Source organism: Danio rerio, chromosome 20 (genome assembly GCF_049306965.1).
Source record: "Danio rerio strain Tuebingen ecotype United States chromosome 20, GRCz12tu, whole genome shotgun sequence".
Taxonomy (NCBI): Eukaryota; Metazoa; Chordata; class Actinopteri; order Cypriniformes; family Danionidae; genus Danio; species Danio rerio.
In genome coordinates, this window is record NC_133195.1 from 52,065,001 (window position 1) to 52,082,634 (window position 17,634).

General features: G+C 35.0%; 1 long non-coding RNA gene and 1 other non-coding gene across 46 annotated transcripts in view; one reads left to right on the plus strand and one right to left on the minus strand.

Moving 5' to 3' along the window:
• The window catches only part of LOC137488701 (uncharacterized), a 152,351-nt gene that overhangs the window by 41,718 nt on the left and 92,999 nt on the right, over window positions 1-17,634 (plus strand). For 19 of the 45 annotated variants that reach the window (XR_012396191.1, XR_012396207.1, XR_012396195.1 and 16 more), the window contains 2 exons: window positions 1,846-1,912; window positions 15,389-15,511. This is a non-coding gene — a long non-coding RNA (uncharacterized lncRNA). Of the gene's footprint in view, window positions 1-1,845; window positions 1,913-11,122; window positions 11,290-15,388; window positions 15,512-17,634 lie in introns of all 45 variants that reach the window. The other 26 variants (XR_012396179.1, XR_012396174.1, XR_012396177.1 and 23 more) reach the window with 3 other exon arrangements.
• mir2193 (microRNA mir-2193) lies at window positions 3,569-3,678 on the minus strand. The gene has a single exon (NR_030665.1). It is a non-coding gene; the product is annotated as a microRNA mir-2193 (primary transcript).

Consider the following 17,634-nt stretch of genomic DNA (forward strand, 5'->3'; position numbering starts at 1 on the left):
TTTGTTAAACACACAAGGTGTTTTGAAGTGCTGCAAACAATTGATTTATTTATTTTTTCTACTTTAGAGGTGTCGATGGTTTTCTGTATTCTTCAAAAATACCTGCTTTTTTGTTCAACAGGATAAACTCAGTTTTGTAACCACTTGAGGGAGAGTAAATAGTAAATATAATTTCATTTGTGTCTACTATCCCTTAAAATTGACATTGACTTTTTTTATTTGAATTGATACAACCATTGGTGTTTCATTTAAAGGGCTCCTATGATGAAAATCATCTTTTGTCAGCTTTTTAGACAGAACTGTGTGTCAGTATAGTGTGTCCACAGTCATATTGGGGTGATGTTATATTGGGGTGATGTTAAAATCTGATCCAAATCCCTTCCATTTTGAGCCCCACTGCAACGTGATGTAGGAGTGGTTTCCCCGCCCACCGAATTGATTGACAGCCGAGTATTAACATGTCTCCGTGGTATTGAGTATTATTATATCAACAAGACCGAACGTGCACAAAGCAGCTGGGATTAAAAGATCTGTTCAGCTCTCTGTGATCATCAGTCATCATCAAATGTGATCAAGACTGAGTTTCATTAGTATAAAATGTTTCTAAACAGTGCATGTTTGCAATTAATTGCAGCGATTTTTACCGTCTTCATCACCACAGCCGCATAATTATAAAATACGCTTCAATCCTGGTTTGTGGATGCTACATCAGGTTTATTTTGTACACCAACATAACGCAAATCGATATAGCAGTGGTTATTGTTTTAGTATATTGCGTGCTAAAACAGCACAAAGTTAAACAAGCACAATGTGTGTGTGTGTGTGTGTGTGTGTGTGTGTGTGTGCATGAACTTTGTAACGACATTGTGTGTGACTCATCATTGCAGAAAGGCTTGAATTAGCTCCACTACAAATACATAAACTAATCATTGGGAAAGATCTTGATGTAGTATTTCTCACAAACATTACATGAGATCTTTTTGCTTCATGTCTTGTCAGTGTGCTGTTTATCTGACGCAGCCGAGGCAGAGATTGAGGCACACTCTGACAGGCACATGGGAACTTGGGAAGAACTAACATGAAAGCCAACAAAAACAGCTAAATTGTATTTAGAGCAGAAAATTCTAACATTCTGAAAGGTATAGTAAATAGTCTGATGGGGATTTTGAGGTGAAACTTTACAAACACATTCTGGAGACACAAAAGGCTTATCTTAAATCTTGAAAATGGGGTAAAATTTCAATTCAACTCGACATTCTTACTCTCCCTACTTGACCCAGCATTGGGTTGCAACAATCCAACATTTTTTAGAGTGCAGAATAGCATGTAAACAATTGTCATTCACTTGACCCATATAAGTGTAGTTTTAGTATAGGCCTAGTAAACATTTTCAAGAAACAAAATAACCTGTAAAAAGAAAAACAAATCAGACATCACAACTAAATTTGCTGAGCAATGTCTATTTTATTGATTGAAAAAGACGCAGGGCAGGGAATGATAGGCTTCATGAAGACTGGAAGGACATTTTTATTAACATAAATCATTTTACATTTTGAGATCTCAATTTGATGTTAGATTTTTTTTAATGTATTTTTTTCTTGTTAAGCTTAAAATTTTATGTATTTTTTTCTTGTTAAGCTTAAAATTACTAGGTCCTTTTCAGTTCATGATGTGTGTGTGAGATTTATCCCAGCACTCTAAAGCTAGATGGATTTTCTAGGTGCACAGCAGGCGCAGTATTTACAGAAGCTGCAGTAAAAGTGCACTGTGTTTAACTACCATGATTTCTGCTCTCTCTCTTTCTCTCGTGTTTGTGTGTGTGTGTGTGTGTGTGTGTGTGTTTAGGTGCTAAAGGAAGGTCAAACAATCACAGGCCTCGGAAAATACCCTTCTGTGTGTCACACAATATGAGGTAAAATCAGGACAACCTTACTGTACTGTTTTTTTCTAAATGCATTCTGTAACTAAATCAATGAAAATCAATAGCGTAATTGTTAGGCTTGGTTGTCGTTTGTGGTTATTTGGATACTTTTAAAATGGTACCTGTGCCTGAACCGATACTTTTGAGCCACAAAATGGTGGATGACTAGAAAAATCTGAAGGCAAAAGAAGGTCCAACCCCATACTAGTAAGGTGTACCTAATAAAGTGGCCGGTGAGTGTACATGCATAAAATGAATATACTTCACATACTATTTGTAGGAAATTTAAAAAAGGTACATCATAACATGTTAAGTAATAAATGACTAATGATTATAAATGATTAAATAAATAATTGGTAATAGGGTTGTAACGGTATGAATTTTTCACGGTATGATAATCGTCTAAAACAATACCACGGTTTGACGGTTTTGCGGTATACGGTATGTTACAAATGTTACAAAATAATAGAACAGTGAAGCAAATTTGACTTTCCATATAATATATTTTAGTTACTATAAACAACACCACTTACAATGAACAAATAAAAATAAGAAAATAATAAATAATGTGTCAAAGTCCAAATAAAGTCCAAATAAACATGGTGCAAATCCTCAGTAAAAAATAGATATAAATATTTACTATACTATAAATAGTTACATAACGAAACTAGATTCAATATGGAACACCCTTAGGTTCTCTGTGCCAGCATGGATATGGATCTGGTTGTATGCAATGCAGACAAACAGCTGCATCTTCATTTGCGTCTTTTGAAAACAGCAAGAGCAGCAGTTCGTCTTTGCTGTGTCACTGTTTTGTCATGTTTCTGTGCTGCTGTGCATGCAAAAGTACTTAGTATGAGAATTATTTCATGCAAAACTTTTTTTTTTGCGTTTTATTTAGCCACGCATAAATGTATGCCTATCTCTCATTCCGTGTTGTTCAAAAAGCTTGGTCCACAAACAAAAGCGAAACCGGCGTTTCTTTAATCCAAACAAAACAGAATTTACATGGTCTAATAAAAACAGGTCATTGCAATCTAGGATAGATTTTTTTCTAATTTCTACTTCTGCCCTACCAATTGTAAATGAGTCATTACATATAATTGCTCCTTTAACTGATCATAAATTGGTTAAATTACAATTGCTATGTAATACAGGTAACAACTCTAAATTGAGAGGTTATTGGAAATTTAATAACTCATTACTTAAAGATAAGTTGTTCAATGACAAAATAAAAGAGCTTTTTGCAGATAATTTTTCTGAATTACCTATTATTAATTGTAAAAGTAAATGGGAATATTTCAAATATAAAGCTAGACAAATAGCAATTAAAAGAAGTAAAGAACTTAAAAAAAACAAAAATAAAAACATTCAAAACCTTTTAGACAAAATAAATTCACTATTGCAAAAAAAGTTGACCCCTAATGAAGATTTGCTCTTAAAAAGTTTAAACGCTCAATTAGACAATGCTTTTTTAGACCTAGCTAAAGGTTTCTATATCAGATCAAGAGCTAAATGGCTTGAAGAGGGTGAAACTAACTCAAGTTATTTTTTTGCACTAGAGAAAAGAAATTATAAAAGAAATTCGCTTACTGCTCTTAATATTGAGGGCTCAACCTGTACAAATCCTTGTAAAATCTCATCTTTCGTGGCCGCATTTTATAAAAATCTTTACTCATCGAAGTTTGATGCTTATAAATGTGAAGAATTTTTTCACACAATTGATACACACATACCCATGATTGATGAAGATTTTGCCAACTTTTGTGATGATGATTTAACTAAAAAAAGAAATACAGACTGCTCTATTCTCTATGAAAAAAAATAAATCCCCAGGTATTGATGGGTTCTCTGTAGAATTTTATACGCACTTCTGGTACTTAATACAAGACATATTATTAATGCTGTATAATGAATGTATTGCTGAAAAAGAAATGTCAACTACTATGAAACAAGGAATCATATCGTTAATACCAAAACCAGAAAAGGATTCACTTTTAATTGACAATTGGAGACCCATTACATTATTAACAGTAGATTATAAGATATTAGCATTGGTATTTTCTAACAGATTAAAAACTAAATTAAATCTTATGATTACAGAATCTCAATCAGGCTTCTTAAATGGTAGACATATTAGTAACAATATAAGATTGGTCTTGGATCTAATTGATTATGCAGATTTTATTAAATCTAAAGCTATAATTTTTTTTCTTGATTTCTACAAAGCGTTTGATACAATAGAACATAAATTTCTTTTACACTCTCTCAAAAAATTTGGCTTTGGCTCAACATTCATTAATGTAATAGAGATGTTTTATAAAGATATATCCAGTTCTATTATTATTAACATGTTTACATCTCAAAGATTTACATTAGAAAGAGGCGTCCGCCAGGGCTGTTTAGTTACAGAATTACTCTCTATATCTCTTATTAATAACCAAGACTTAAAAGGCATAAATATTTTTGAAAGAGAAATAAAAATTTCTCAACTGGCGGACGACACCACTTTATTTTTAAAAGACAGTTATCAAATTAACGATGCCATAAAATCAATAAAAACATTTTCGGATGCTTCGGGTCTTCATTTAAACTTAGATAAATGTGAAATCTTTACTCTGTATGATTGCAATGACTTGATATTAAATGGTATACCAGTAAAAAAAACGGTTAAATATTTAGGTATATATATTAATAAAAATAACTTAGAGAGACAAAAACTAAATTTTTCTTCTAGAATAAAAAAAACTCAGAATATCCTAAATCTATGGCTACAAAGGGATCTATCCATTTACGGTAGAGTTCTTATATCAAAAGCTGAAGGTCTCTCCCGCCTAGTATATCCTTTATTATCCTTAACTGTTAATGATAAAATTAAAAAAGATATAAATAAATTATTTTTTGATTTTATTTGGAAAAATAAGTCTCATAAATTAAAAAAGGCATTAATTTCACTTAACAAAGACAAAGGAGGATTAGAAGCAATTGATATAAATAATTCTATAAATTCTTTCAGAGTCAGTTGGATTAAAAGATGTTTAACTAGTTCAAATTCAATATGGTTCTTTATTCCCAATTATTGGTTTAATAAAATTGGCGGTCTCCCATTTATTTTGAAATGTAATTTTGCTCCAAATAAACTTCCTATAAAATTAACAAATTTTTACCAGCAAGCATTACTGGCTTGGAAAATATGCTACTCTCATAACTTTTCTCCGCATAAAACATTTTTATGGAACAACACTGATATTACAGTTAAAAGTAAATCCTTATTTTATTCCAATTGGTATGACAGAGATATATTACATGTATTTTCCTTATTTGATGACTTTGGGAACTTGTTAACTTATGAGCAGTTTATGAAAATTCATCAATTTCCAATACCATTCAAGAAGTTTAACATAATTGTAAATGCTATCCCAAAAGAATTAATACATCTAACAAAAAATCATATTTTGTATATAAATAAAAAAACCATAGAACCCTCCTTATTATTAGAAGGTATTAGTGTATATGATAAGAAGTGCAACAACAAACTTATCCTTCGAATTCTCCAACAAAAAAATCAAATTGCTCCAAGAGGGAAATCATATTGGTCAGCATTAATAGAGGACATTAATTGGAAAAGAACATGGCTTCTCCCATATAAATATGTAATCCCAAACAAAGCAAAGGAAATACATTTTAAAATTCTACACAAAATATACCCGGTCAATGCATTAGTCTCAAAATTTACTGATATTGCAGATACTTGTTCCTTTTGTCAGGAAAATGAGGAAACTCTGACTCACATGTTTTTTTCTTGTAAAACTTCACAAAAGTTTTGGTCTGATTTATATAATTATTTGAATAAATCCCAAGCAACAAAACAAACTTTTAAACTGAAAGAAATTATATGTTATTACTCTAATCCCAAGAACAAAAATGAAGAATATATATATAACTTCTTCATATTATATGCTAAATTCTTCATCCACAAACAAAAATTTCTGAAATCCTCTCCCTCGTTTGCCCATTTTTTAATTGAAATTGATTCCATACTTAAAGCTATTCGTCTATCTAACAACAAGAAATTCTGCAAGTTAATAGAAACTTATGAAAATGTCATGCTTCCAGTGTGTAAATAATTATTGCTTTCTGTAATTATTGCTATTTTTTTTTTTTTTTTATTTATCTATTTTTTATTTTATTTTGTACCTGCCCCTTCCTCATTTCGTTCTCTTTTTTTATTCTCTTTCTATTACTCCTTTCTTTTTAGTTATTATTCTTATAACTTTGTAATTGTATATTCTTGTATTCCAGTCTTGTACAAATTACTTCCTGAGTTATATTGTAAATTTCTTCTTTTCTAAATAAAAGTTTGTTTGGAAAAAAAAAAAAAAAAAAAAAAAAAAACAAACAAAAGCGAAACCTATGCTTATTGGTTGTGATATAGCGAGTTTGAACCAATCTGGGCATGGAGGAGGGACAATGCATCAATGTATCATGTCTGATTTGTCCGGAGACACAGTGACGAGCGTTTCTTTGTCAAATCAGCGTTGTCAAATTTTGATGAGGTAACCGCACTGATTCCGGAGCCTCTGTTATGTGATACAGCACTGGAAAGCTGAGATTCTCTTCTTTATGCCAATCTTTGAATTGTATGAATCGGATCAGCGGATCAAAAGTTATTAAACATTTAAGAGCAATACTTATTTTTAGCCGCGGGCAGCTGTCTTGGTCTTTAAGGGTTAAAACCGTTGATATGCAATTGTTCATGGTATGATAATCGTGCACGTTCAAATCGTGGTAAACCGTCATACCGGTATATTGTTACAACCCTAATTGGTAATAGATGTATATAATTAAAATAAAATGACACCAAGGAATGGTTGCTTTTTTTATTTAAGCAACACGCACTTCAGTTCACCTTTCATAATGGATTTGAGAAGTCATGATTTTATCTGTAGAGAGTAAAATAAAAGGCCTTCACCATCCACACTATCACATGAGCATAATGTGATGATGCATGTCTATAAACAGCATGAAAGAGTTTATATAATTCCAATCAATCAGTATGTAGAAGTGCGTAAAGCAGGGCGCTGTATGTGCATTAATAACTGGGCTCTATTATACTGATTGAATTGTAGTGTGGATGGGCTGTGAAAGAGAGTCCTGAATTAAACGCTTGTATTTTTAATCTGGAGATTGTGTTCAGATAGACCTCTCTCTAAAGCCTGGATTAAATGCAATCCTCCCCTGGGTAAAAAACATCCACTGGCTTCAATCTAATTGGCTTTGGCTTTTACAAAAACAATGAGTTGCTGACAGCCCAGAAAAACAAATGTCTTTAAACTTCCATCTGTAGTTTTAACCTGAAATATTAATCGTTGAGATATTTTGAACGTTTCTAATATATGCATTGATAATGAAAGCTATTGTGTTCATATTGTAAGTTCAAACCCATCAGTGCGCTAATACGCTTTTCATGTGTTATTATGAATTATTTATTTGGACTGGCTCCAGGCGCTCTGTTCGTATCGCTTGCTGTTTATTCAAAGTTTCACATCGTCATTAATGTAGTGCGCATCATGAATCTTGAGCTGAAATATGCATTCAGTTCACTCCACCTTTTTCTCTTTTTCTCTTACACCTTTTTCTCTTATCTGTCTGTCTGTTTTATCTGTCTGTCGTTTTTTTCTTATCTGTCTTGTTTTATCTGTATGTTTGTCAGTTTTCTCTTCTATTTGTGTCATTATTTTTGTCTGTCTGTTGTTGTCTCTTTTCTATCTGTATATCATTTTTTCTTGTCTGTTGTTTTTTTTAATTTATCTCTCTCTCTCTCTCTCCTTTTATCTTTCCTGGCTATCTGGCTGTCATTTTCACTTGTCTGTAGTTTTCTCTTCTATGTCTGTCTGCCAGTCTATTGTTTTCTCATTTCTGTCTGTCTGTCTGTCTGTTGTTTTCTCTTTTCTGTCTGTCTGTTGTTCTCTTTTCTGTCTGTATGTTTGTCTGTCTGTTGTTTTCTCTTGTATGTCTGTCGTTTTCTTTTTTTGTTTGTCTGATTGTCTTTCTCTTTTCTTCTGTATATGTTTGTCTAACATTTTATCTTTTCTATCTATCTGTCATTTTATCTCTGTCACTTTGTTTTTGTCTTTGTCTGCTTGTCTATCTGTCATTTTCTCTTTTCTGTTTTGTATGTCTGTCTGTTTTCTTTTTTCTGTCTATGTCTCTCATTTTCTCTTGTCTGTCTGTCTATCTCTGTCGTTTTTTCTTGTCTGTCTGTTGTTTTCTTGTCTATCTGTCTCTGTTTATTGTTCTTTTCTGTTTGTCTGTCATTCTTTTTTCTGTCTGTCTGTTGTTTTATCTCTCCTTTTCCCTTTTCTGTCTGTCGTTTTCTCCTCTGTCATTTTTTCTTGTCTGTTGTCTTCTCATCCCTCTGTCTGTCGTTTTCTCGTCTGTCATTTTTTTCTTATCTCTGTCTGTCTGTTGTTTTCTTTTATTTATCTCTGTCCTGTTTTCTGTCTGTCTGTTGTTTTCTTTTGTCTCACCTTTTCTCTTTTCTGTTTGTCTGTCAGAAAATAATCGATAGAGAAGATGACTGTGTCTGTCTGTTGTTTTCTCTTGTATCTCTGTCGTTTTCTTTTTTCTGTGTAATCTGTTTGTCTTTTTCACTGTTATTCTGTATATGTATATCGTTTTATCTTTTCTATCTATCTGTGATCTTATCTCTGTCACTTTGTTTTTATGTATTATGTTGATATGTCTATGTCTGTCGTTTTTTTCTTATGTTCTCTGCCTGTCCTTGTATATTTTTTTTGGTCTTTCTCTTTTCCTTGTATTGTTCTTGTATTGTCTGATTGGTGATTTCTTTTAAACATACAGCGATGTGAACGAGAGCAATGCAAGTATCAGTCTTTACTGACAAAACCCAGAAGATGTAAATGCAGAAGCCCAGTCGTCCTGTCTCTCTGAACTTTGATTCATTACTGTGGTCAGGACACACACTCTTAATGTCATGAACGTGTGTTTGTTGCATCTGGATGATTCTGCTGGCAGTACAAACACTGTATACAGACACTGAGCAGACGCAACATGAATGAGAAAAAGCACACATGATTGATTATGACATGCATACACACACACACGCACACACCTTTGATCTGAGAAGTAAAGTTCCATTAAAAAAGCTGAGATCAGATTTCTGGCATTCTGTCTGTCTGTCCTTTTCTCATGTCTGTCTGTCTGTCATTTTATCAGGTCTGTCTGTCTATCTGTCATTTTCTCCTATCTGTCAGTCTTTCATTCTCTCAGGTGTGTGTGTGTGTGTGTGTGTGTGTGTGTGTGTGTGTGTGTGTGTGTGTGTGTCTGTCTCTCTGTCTGTCTGTCTGTCATTTTCTCTTGACTATCTGTAATTTTTTTTCTTGTCTGTTTGGCGTTTTCTCTGGTATCTGTCATTTTCTCTTGTTTGTCTGTCTGACTGTTTAGTTTTCTCTTGTCTGTCTGTCAGTCTGTCTGTCTGTCATTTTCTCAGGTGTGTCTGTCTGTCAGTCTGGTGTCATTTTGTTCTGTCTGTCTGTCATTTTCTCAGGTCTGTCTGTCTTTTATTTTCTCCTATCTAACTGTGTCTTTAATTTTCTCAGGTGTGTGTGTGTGTGTGTGTGTGTGTGTGTGTCTGTCTGTCTGTCTGTCTGTCTGTCTGTCATTTTTCTTTTATCTGTCACTTTCTCTTGACTCTGTCGTTTTTTTTTTTTCTTTGTTGTCTCTGATGTTTCCTCTGGTATCTGTCATTTTCTCTTGTTTGTCTGACTGACTGTTTATAGTTTTCTCTTGTCTGTCTGTCATTTCCCCAGGTCTGTCTGTCTGTCATTTTCTCCTATCTAACTGTCTGTCATTTTCTCCTATCATTTTCCCAGGACTGTCTCTGTCTGTCTGTCATTTTCTCCTATCTAACTGTCTGTCATTTTCTCAGTTGTGTCTGTCTGTCTGTCTTTCATTTTATTCTGTCTGTCGGTCATTTTCTCCTATCCAACTGTCTGTCATTTTCTCAGTTGTGTCTGTCTGTCTCATTTTCTCAGGTGTGTCTCTGTCTGTCATTCATTTTGTTCTGTCTGTCTGTCTGTCATTTTCTCAGGTGTGTCTGTCTGTCATTTTGTTCTGTCTGTGATTTTCTCCTATCTAACTTTGTCTGTCTGTCTATCTGTCATTTTCTCTTGTCTTTGTCGTTTTTTTCTTCGTCGTCTCTGTCGTTTTCTCTGGTATCCCTGTCATTTTCTCTTGTTTGTCTGACTGTTTTTAGTTTTCTCTTGTCTGTCTGTCTGTCTGTCTTTCTGTTTGTCTGTCTGTCATTTTCTCCTATCTGTCTGTCTGTCATTTTTCTCAGGTGTGTCTGTCTGTCTGTCTGTCATTTTTCTCAGGTGTGTCTGTCTGTCTGTCATTTTTCCTCAGGTGTGTCTGTCTGTCTGTCTTTCTGTTTGTAATTTTTTTTCTTTTATTTTCTCTCTCTGTCATTTTCTCTGTCTGTCTCTGTCATTTTCTCCTATCTAACTGTCTGTTACCTGTTCTCCCAGGTGTGTGTGTGTGTGTGTGTGTCTGTCTGTCTGTCATTTTTCTTTTATCTCTGTCATTTTTCTCGACTATCTGTTGTTTTTTTCTTATTTGTCTGTCTGTAGTTTTCTTTTTCTGTCTGTCGTTTTTCTCTTGTCCGTCTATCATTTTCTTTTATCTTTCATCTGTCTGTCTGTTGTTTTCTTTTGTTTCTGTTCTCTTTTCTGTCTGTCTGTCAATTTATCTATTTCTGTCTGTCGTTTTTTCTTTTTGTCTGTCTGTTTGCCTGTATGTCTGTCTGTCTACATAGATCTATCTGTCTGTCTGTCTGCCTGCCTGCCTGTCTGTTTGTTGATCAATCGGTCTGTCTATCCATCCATGCATCCATCTCTCTGTCTGCTAGCAACCGCTAGGTTGCTAATAATCTTTTTATCCTTTTATTGTACTTTTCTGTGTCTGATCAGTCATTCTTTTAATCAATCCATTGTAGTTCCTCTACAATTGGTTTCATCATGTCATTCAGTCACTGTCTATCATTTATTCCTATGCTGTCTGCCCATCTGTGATTCTTTTCTTTGATTGACCACTCTATCGTTCTGTTTTCTATTCTCTCCGTGGTTTGTTCTGTCATTTTCTGCCTCATCCAGTTGTTATTTTCCTCCTCTTTCTTCTCAGTGTCGGCACGCCGCAGTGGGTTTGGCTTTAATCTCGGGCTGATATCAGGTTGAACACACTCTCTGTACTCCGCTGTGATCTCTGCGAGCCGTCACACTGACAGATGGTCAACCGGACCTTTCATTGACCTCAACACCTGTAGCATCACCTCACCTGTGCAATGTGTTGTGAGAATTATTTTTCTTTCTGGAGCTCTATATTGAACGAAGATTGAGATACTGCTCTCAGCCAGTAACATGATACTAGTGGACAAAACAAAAATTGTCATAGTTAATGGTGTGCATTAAATAGGTATTTCACTAATAAATTACACTGCAATGGAGGATTAGTAACCCTTTCATGCATTTTTATGGAACCCACATGGACCCAAGATTCTCATAGAAATCAGTCAAGTTTGGTAAAGAAAAAGTCATGGTTTGGGGTTACAGTCAGCATTCAAAGTCAGACCTTACTGTCCTAATTAAATAATGAAAATCAAGGCATGATCGTATTTTATTTTGGTAAATAAAGCGTAATCTAGAGGCCTTCGCCTTTCATATAAGTCACTTTTGACACCAAATAATAAACTAGAAGTCAAGTTATTTAATTATTTTATTATTATTTATGTTTTTTATCTAAAACTTGGATACAGTAGGCGACAAGACTTTTGTCAGGTAGTATACCTCTTTCCAATAGAGAAAACCCATCAACAATCAAGAATGCCTTATTATACAGTACATCTCATTATAATAGTCAATGGGGCCAAAAACAGCCACCAACATAGTGAAAGAGTAGTATATTTGAACAGTTTACAAAGGTTAAATAGTGTGAATCTTAAGTGTGTTTAAATGCTGTAAGATGTCGTTTCTATGCAGTTTTTAAAGTGGCTTGGAATGTCCAGGAAACCAGAATTGTCTTTAAGCTACCAAACAATTGCAGAGTTTTATCAGTGTTACATTAAAGGGTTTAGCTCTGGCACCAGTGCTCTTTTCTTGAAGGGAACTGCAGAACAGGAACAGTAGTAAAACAACAGTCACTCCAGCAAATTTAGTCTTGGCTGAGCGCTGGTCATCCAGCTTTTCCAAATGTAACTGTACTGGTTAGAAATAATGAACGGCTGCCAGGTATGTGCTTAAAACATCTTCAGCCACTCACTGGTAAATCTCCTCTGACAGAATACCATGCATGTAATGGTCAAATGAAGGTTTAAACAAGTGATTGCTCTCAGAACACAAACTAAATCTGTTCAGTAATGCGTCTAGTGGCCCTCTTAAAATTGGACCGCTCTGGAGGCTTTTCTGATGTGTTTGATCACTGGAAAAGAGCTCATAGTCATGCACTGTGACCACTTTTTTTCTTTCAAAACTCTTCAATACTTTTCAAAATGTGTTGCCGGGATGTACTTTGGCAAATCTAGTGCAGTGTTTCCTCTAGGATATTTTCCAGCTGTGGCGGCAGACTCTGTTGGGGATTTTACACAGATCTACCACTACATGGGGCGTTATTTCATTGACAAATGTCGTGGGCGCAGTTTTATGTCTAGATCACATTAATGTAATAGCCTACGAGCATGTCAATCTCTGGTTGAGCGCCGATTTCCTCTGTTCGTGCACAAAACGTCTTGCGCGCCCTCAAATATACGCTGCTCAAGTACAGATTTTCTTGCGCACCCTCAAATAAACGCGGCTGAAGTGTAATTTAGTGCGTTTATTTAGTGAGTATGTCTCCAACAATTATTAGATTTGCTAGGAATATTTATGAATGTCTCAGATAGACTTGCGGAGCGGACCGCGGCATTAATGCGTCCTGAAGTAAAGTGAAACGACTGTAAACTCCTGCAAGATAAAGTCATTATATGCAGAGCCACAGACCTTGCGATTTTTAACCAGCTATTTAAAAAAACGATCGAATATTTTGAATAAGAAACTTTAATGTAGCCGTGGAGGGAGGAATTTTGGTGTGGCACCGCCCGGCCACGGCAGGATGAATGTAGCGGAAACCATGTAGTGTATAGTTTTTCTATGGAGGGTTTGTTCGGCCTGGTACTTTATCAATAAAATGGTCTGCAAACTTGTATAATTTAACGGGAGAGATCACCCAAAATGAACATTGTCGTTTACTTGTTAAAAAAAAACTAAAAAAACTTTAGTTTATTTATGTTGTTAAAGACAAAAGAAGACATTTTGAAAAATGTTGTAAACTTGTAACTTTTAACTTCCGTGGTATTTGTTTTTCCTTCTGTGAAAGTCAGTGGGTACACAGGTTTTTAGCTTTCTTCAAAATGTCATCTTTTGTGTTCAACAGAAGACAGACACTCTTAAATGTTTGGAGTCAATTGAGGTTGAGTCAATTTTCATTTATGGGTGAACTATCGCTTTAACTTTAAAGCCCTGTGAATTGCGTAAATCCAGCTAATTATTTTGGATATTGCTTTTTTGTCATTTAGTTTATCCAGAACAAGTAATATTAGTGGATCAATTAATTTTTTTAAACCTTTTAAATAAATTATTTATATTCACTTGCTAGATACACTCACCGGCCACTTTATTAGGTACACCTTACTAGTACCTTGTTGGACCCCCTTTTGCCTTCAGAACTGTCCTAATCCTTCGTAGCATAGATTCAACAAGGTTTTAAAATTATTCATCAAAGATTTTGGCCCATTTTGACGTGATAGCATCACGCAGTTGCTGCAGATTTGTCGGCTCCACACCCATGATGTGAATCTCCTGTCCTGTTCTACCGCATCCCAAAGGTGCTCTATTGGATTGAGCTCTGGTGATTGTGTAGGCCATTTGAGTACAGTGAACTCATTGTCATGTTCAAGTCTGAGATGATTCACGCTTTATAACATGACGCATTATCCTGCTGGAAGCAGCCATCAGAAGATGAGTACACTGTGGTCATAAAGGGATGATCATGGTCAGCAACAATACTCAGGTAGGCTGTGGCGTTGACACGATGCTCAATTGTTACTAATGGGCCCAAAGTGTGCCAAGAAAATATCCCCCACACCATTACACCACCTCTCCAGCCTGAACCTTTGATACAAAGCAGGATGGATCCATGCTCATGTTGTTGATGCCAAATTCTGACCCGACCATCTGAATGTTGCAGCAGAAATGGAGACTCATCAGACCAGGCAACATCTATCCAATCTTCTATTTGTAGCCTCAGTTTCCTGTTCTTAGCTGACAAGAGTGGCACCCTGTGTGGTCTTCTGCTGTTGTGGCCCGTCCGCCTCAAGGTTGGACATGTTGTGTGCTTAGAGATGATCTTCTACAGACCTCGGTTGTAACAAGTGATTATTTGAGTTACTGTTGCCTTTCTATCAGCTGGAACCAGTCTGGCCATTCTCCTCTGGCATCAACAATTCATTTGTGCCCACAGAACTGCCGCTCACTGGATATTTTCTCTTTTTTCTGGAACATTCTCTGTAAACCCTAGAGATGATTGTGTGTAAAAATCCCAGTAGATCAGCAGTTTCTGAAATACTTAGACCAGCCTGTCTGGCACCAAGAACCATGCCATGTTCAAAGTCACTTAAATCACCTTTCTTCCACATTCTGGTGCTCTGTTTAAACTTCCGCAGATCTACTTGATCTTGTCTACATGCCCAAATGCATTGAGTTGCTGCCATGTGATTGGGTGATTAAAAATTTGCGGTAACGAGCAGTTGGACAGGTGTACCTAATAAAGTGGCCAGTAAGTGTATTCATTTTGAAGTACTATTTAAGCTTAACATGCTATTTCTGATGAATTTATTTTTAATACATGCTTCATGTTACATTGCATATACTGTAAATGATTTAATAACACATGCTGCAACTTAACGGTATGCTAATGCTAACAATCTGTTAACTACTGTATTTTAGAAACCACTTGTAACGTTAGTTTGTTAGTGTAGTGTTACAACATGCTAGCAACATCATACAATGTGTTGAATTGTTTAATAAAAAATAATGCCCTTAATATCTCTTTCTCTCTTTGGATTAAGAATACCAGTACCAATGGTTACCAGTTTCTAACATTCTCTAAAATGATCTACTTTTACATTCAGCTGCACAACAACAAAAGAAACTCATAAAGGCACAAAACAACTTGACACTGGGTGAATAGTTAATTAATTTTTTTGTGGATTATCCTATCAAATATCTCTCGGTTTTAGTTACTGTAAGTACATTTTGTTAGTCCCATGCAGCTAAATAATGAGTGAAGCTTCATATGCATTAATTGTGATTGTGGGTGCAGATGGAGTTCAGATATTTATTTATTTTTCTTCTTCAGCATCTACAGGTTACGGTTGGCGTCATCATTAGCAGGTCTGTGTCAGCCAGCAGCCCAGAGGGAGTTCAGAGAGGACCTGAGCTGTGAGATGAGGTGAAAGCAGCCCATATTCCCTCAGTGACGGTACAGTCTGTTCACATTATCAGGTTACAGAATCCATGGCAACATGGGACATCTCAGCATTCTGGGATTAAGACAGACCAGCCATAATCCTTTTTTTTCTATCGATGCCTTGTTAAAATGCACTAAATGTTCAAAGCTAGGGTTCAAAGATTTTGTTATAGCATTTATATAGAGTTGAAGTCAAAGTTACTATTGTTACTAATTCATACTAAGTTACAAAATTAATTATTTTTTTCTTTTTTAAATATTTCCCAAATGATGTTGAACAGAGCAAGGAATTTTTCACAGTATGTCTGATAATATATTTTGCTTCTAGAGAAAGTCTTTGTTTTATTTCGGCTAGAATAAAAGCCATTTTCAGGTTTTTTTTTAAACACTAAGGTCAATATTATTAGACCTCTTAAGTAATATATTTTTTCGATAGTCTGCAGAACAAACCATTGTTATACAATGACTTGCCTAATTACCCTAACCTGCCTAATTAACTTAGTTAAGCCTTTTAATGTTACTTTAAGCTGAATAATAGTATCTTGAAAAATGTCTAGTCAAATATTATGTGCTGTCATCATAGCAAAGAGAAAAGAAACCAATTATTAAGGATGAGTTATTAAAACTATTATGTTTAGAAAATGTTGAAAAAAAAATTCTCTCTGTTAAACAGGAATTGGGGGAAACAATATACAGGATGGATGATAATTCTGACATCAACTGTGTGTCAGCTCACCAAGTCTGCATTTATTTATTTATATATATTTTTTTATTATTAGGGATTTTCACAACATTAATTTCAACATGAAACAATACCAAATATGAGTGTCGGATCGGGTAAAACATGAACGTGCCTTTCCCTTCAGACACTAGCAGCGTGCGGGTGTGTGTGGAACTGATCATGAGTGAAAATGAATGAACAGTAATAAGTGAATGTTCTGGTTATTAATGCAATAATCTACCCTGCAGCGGAGGATTCGTTGGCTGTTTGGTAAAGGGAGGATTTAAAAAAGACATGTGTATATATACAGTTGAAACCAGAAGTTTACATACTCTTAAAAAAAAAAAGTCTGATGGTAAATCATACTAAACTTTTACTATTTTATTTCCGTTAGGATTACCTAAATGATTAACAATTGCTAAATGCCAGAATAATAGAGAAGAGAAAATTGTTTTTTAGAGAATTTATTTAAAATTAATTTCTTGACATTTCCTTGGTATTTGTTTAGCTTTGCTTTTTATACTGTATAACTTTGGTTAAATGTTTTGGATATCCATCCACAAGCTTCTTACAATAGTTTGCAGGAATTTTGGCCCATTCCTCTTGACAGAATTAGTGTAACTGCGTCAGTTTTGTAGGCTGTCTTGCTCGCACAAGCTTTTCAACTCTGCCCACAAATTTTCTGTAGGATTAACATCAGGGCTTTGTGATGGCCACTCCAAAACATTCACTCTGTTGCTCTTAAAGCACATTTTAACTAATTTTGCAGTATGCTTAGGGTCATGGTCTGTTTGGAAGACCCATTTGTGGCCAAGTTTTAATTTCCTGGCTGATGTCTTGAGATGTTGCTTCAGTATTTCTACATAATGTTCTTTCTTCATGATGCCATCTATGCTGTGAAGTGGACCAGTCCCTCCTGCAGCAAAACAGCCTCACAACATGATGCTGTCTCCCCCAAACTTCACAGTTATGATGGTGTTCCTAGGCTTGTAAGCTTTCCCCTTTGTCCTCCAAATGTAACTCTGGTCATTATGGCCAAACAGTTCAATCTTAGTTCCGTCAGACCACAGGTCATGTCTCCAAAAATTATTCTTTTTCCCAGTGTAATTTAGCACATTGTGATCTGGCTTTTTTGTTGATTCTGGCTTGTTGATTCTCCCATGTTGTCACACAAGGAAGCAGTGCGTTTGAGGTTTTCATTAAATACTATTCTACAGTTGTGCCTCCAATGAACTTAAATGTTGTCAATTAGCCAATCAGAAACTTCCAAAACCTTGACATCATCATCTGAGCTTTTTCAGAGGCAGAATAATCTTATTGTATGTAAACTTATCTTTCAAGAAAAGTTAACAATTTCTCCAAAATATCTAATTTTTCTGCTATTAAGCAAAAAAGAAACAACAGTTTAGTCACA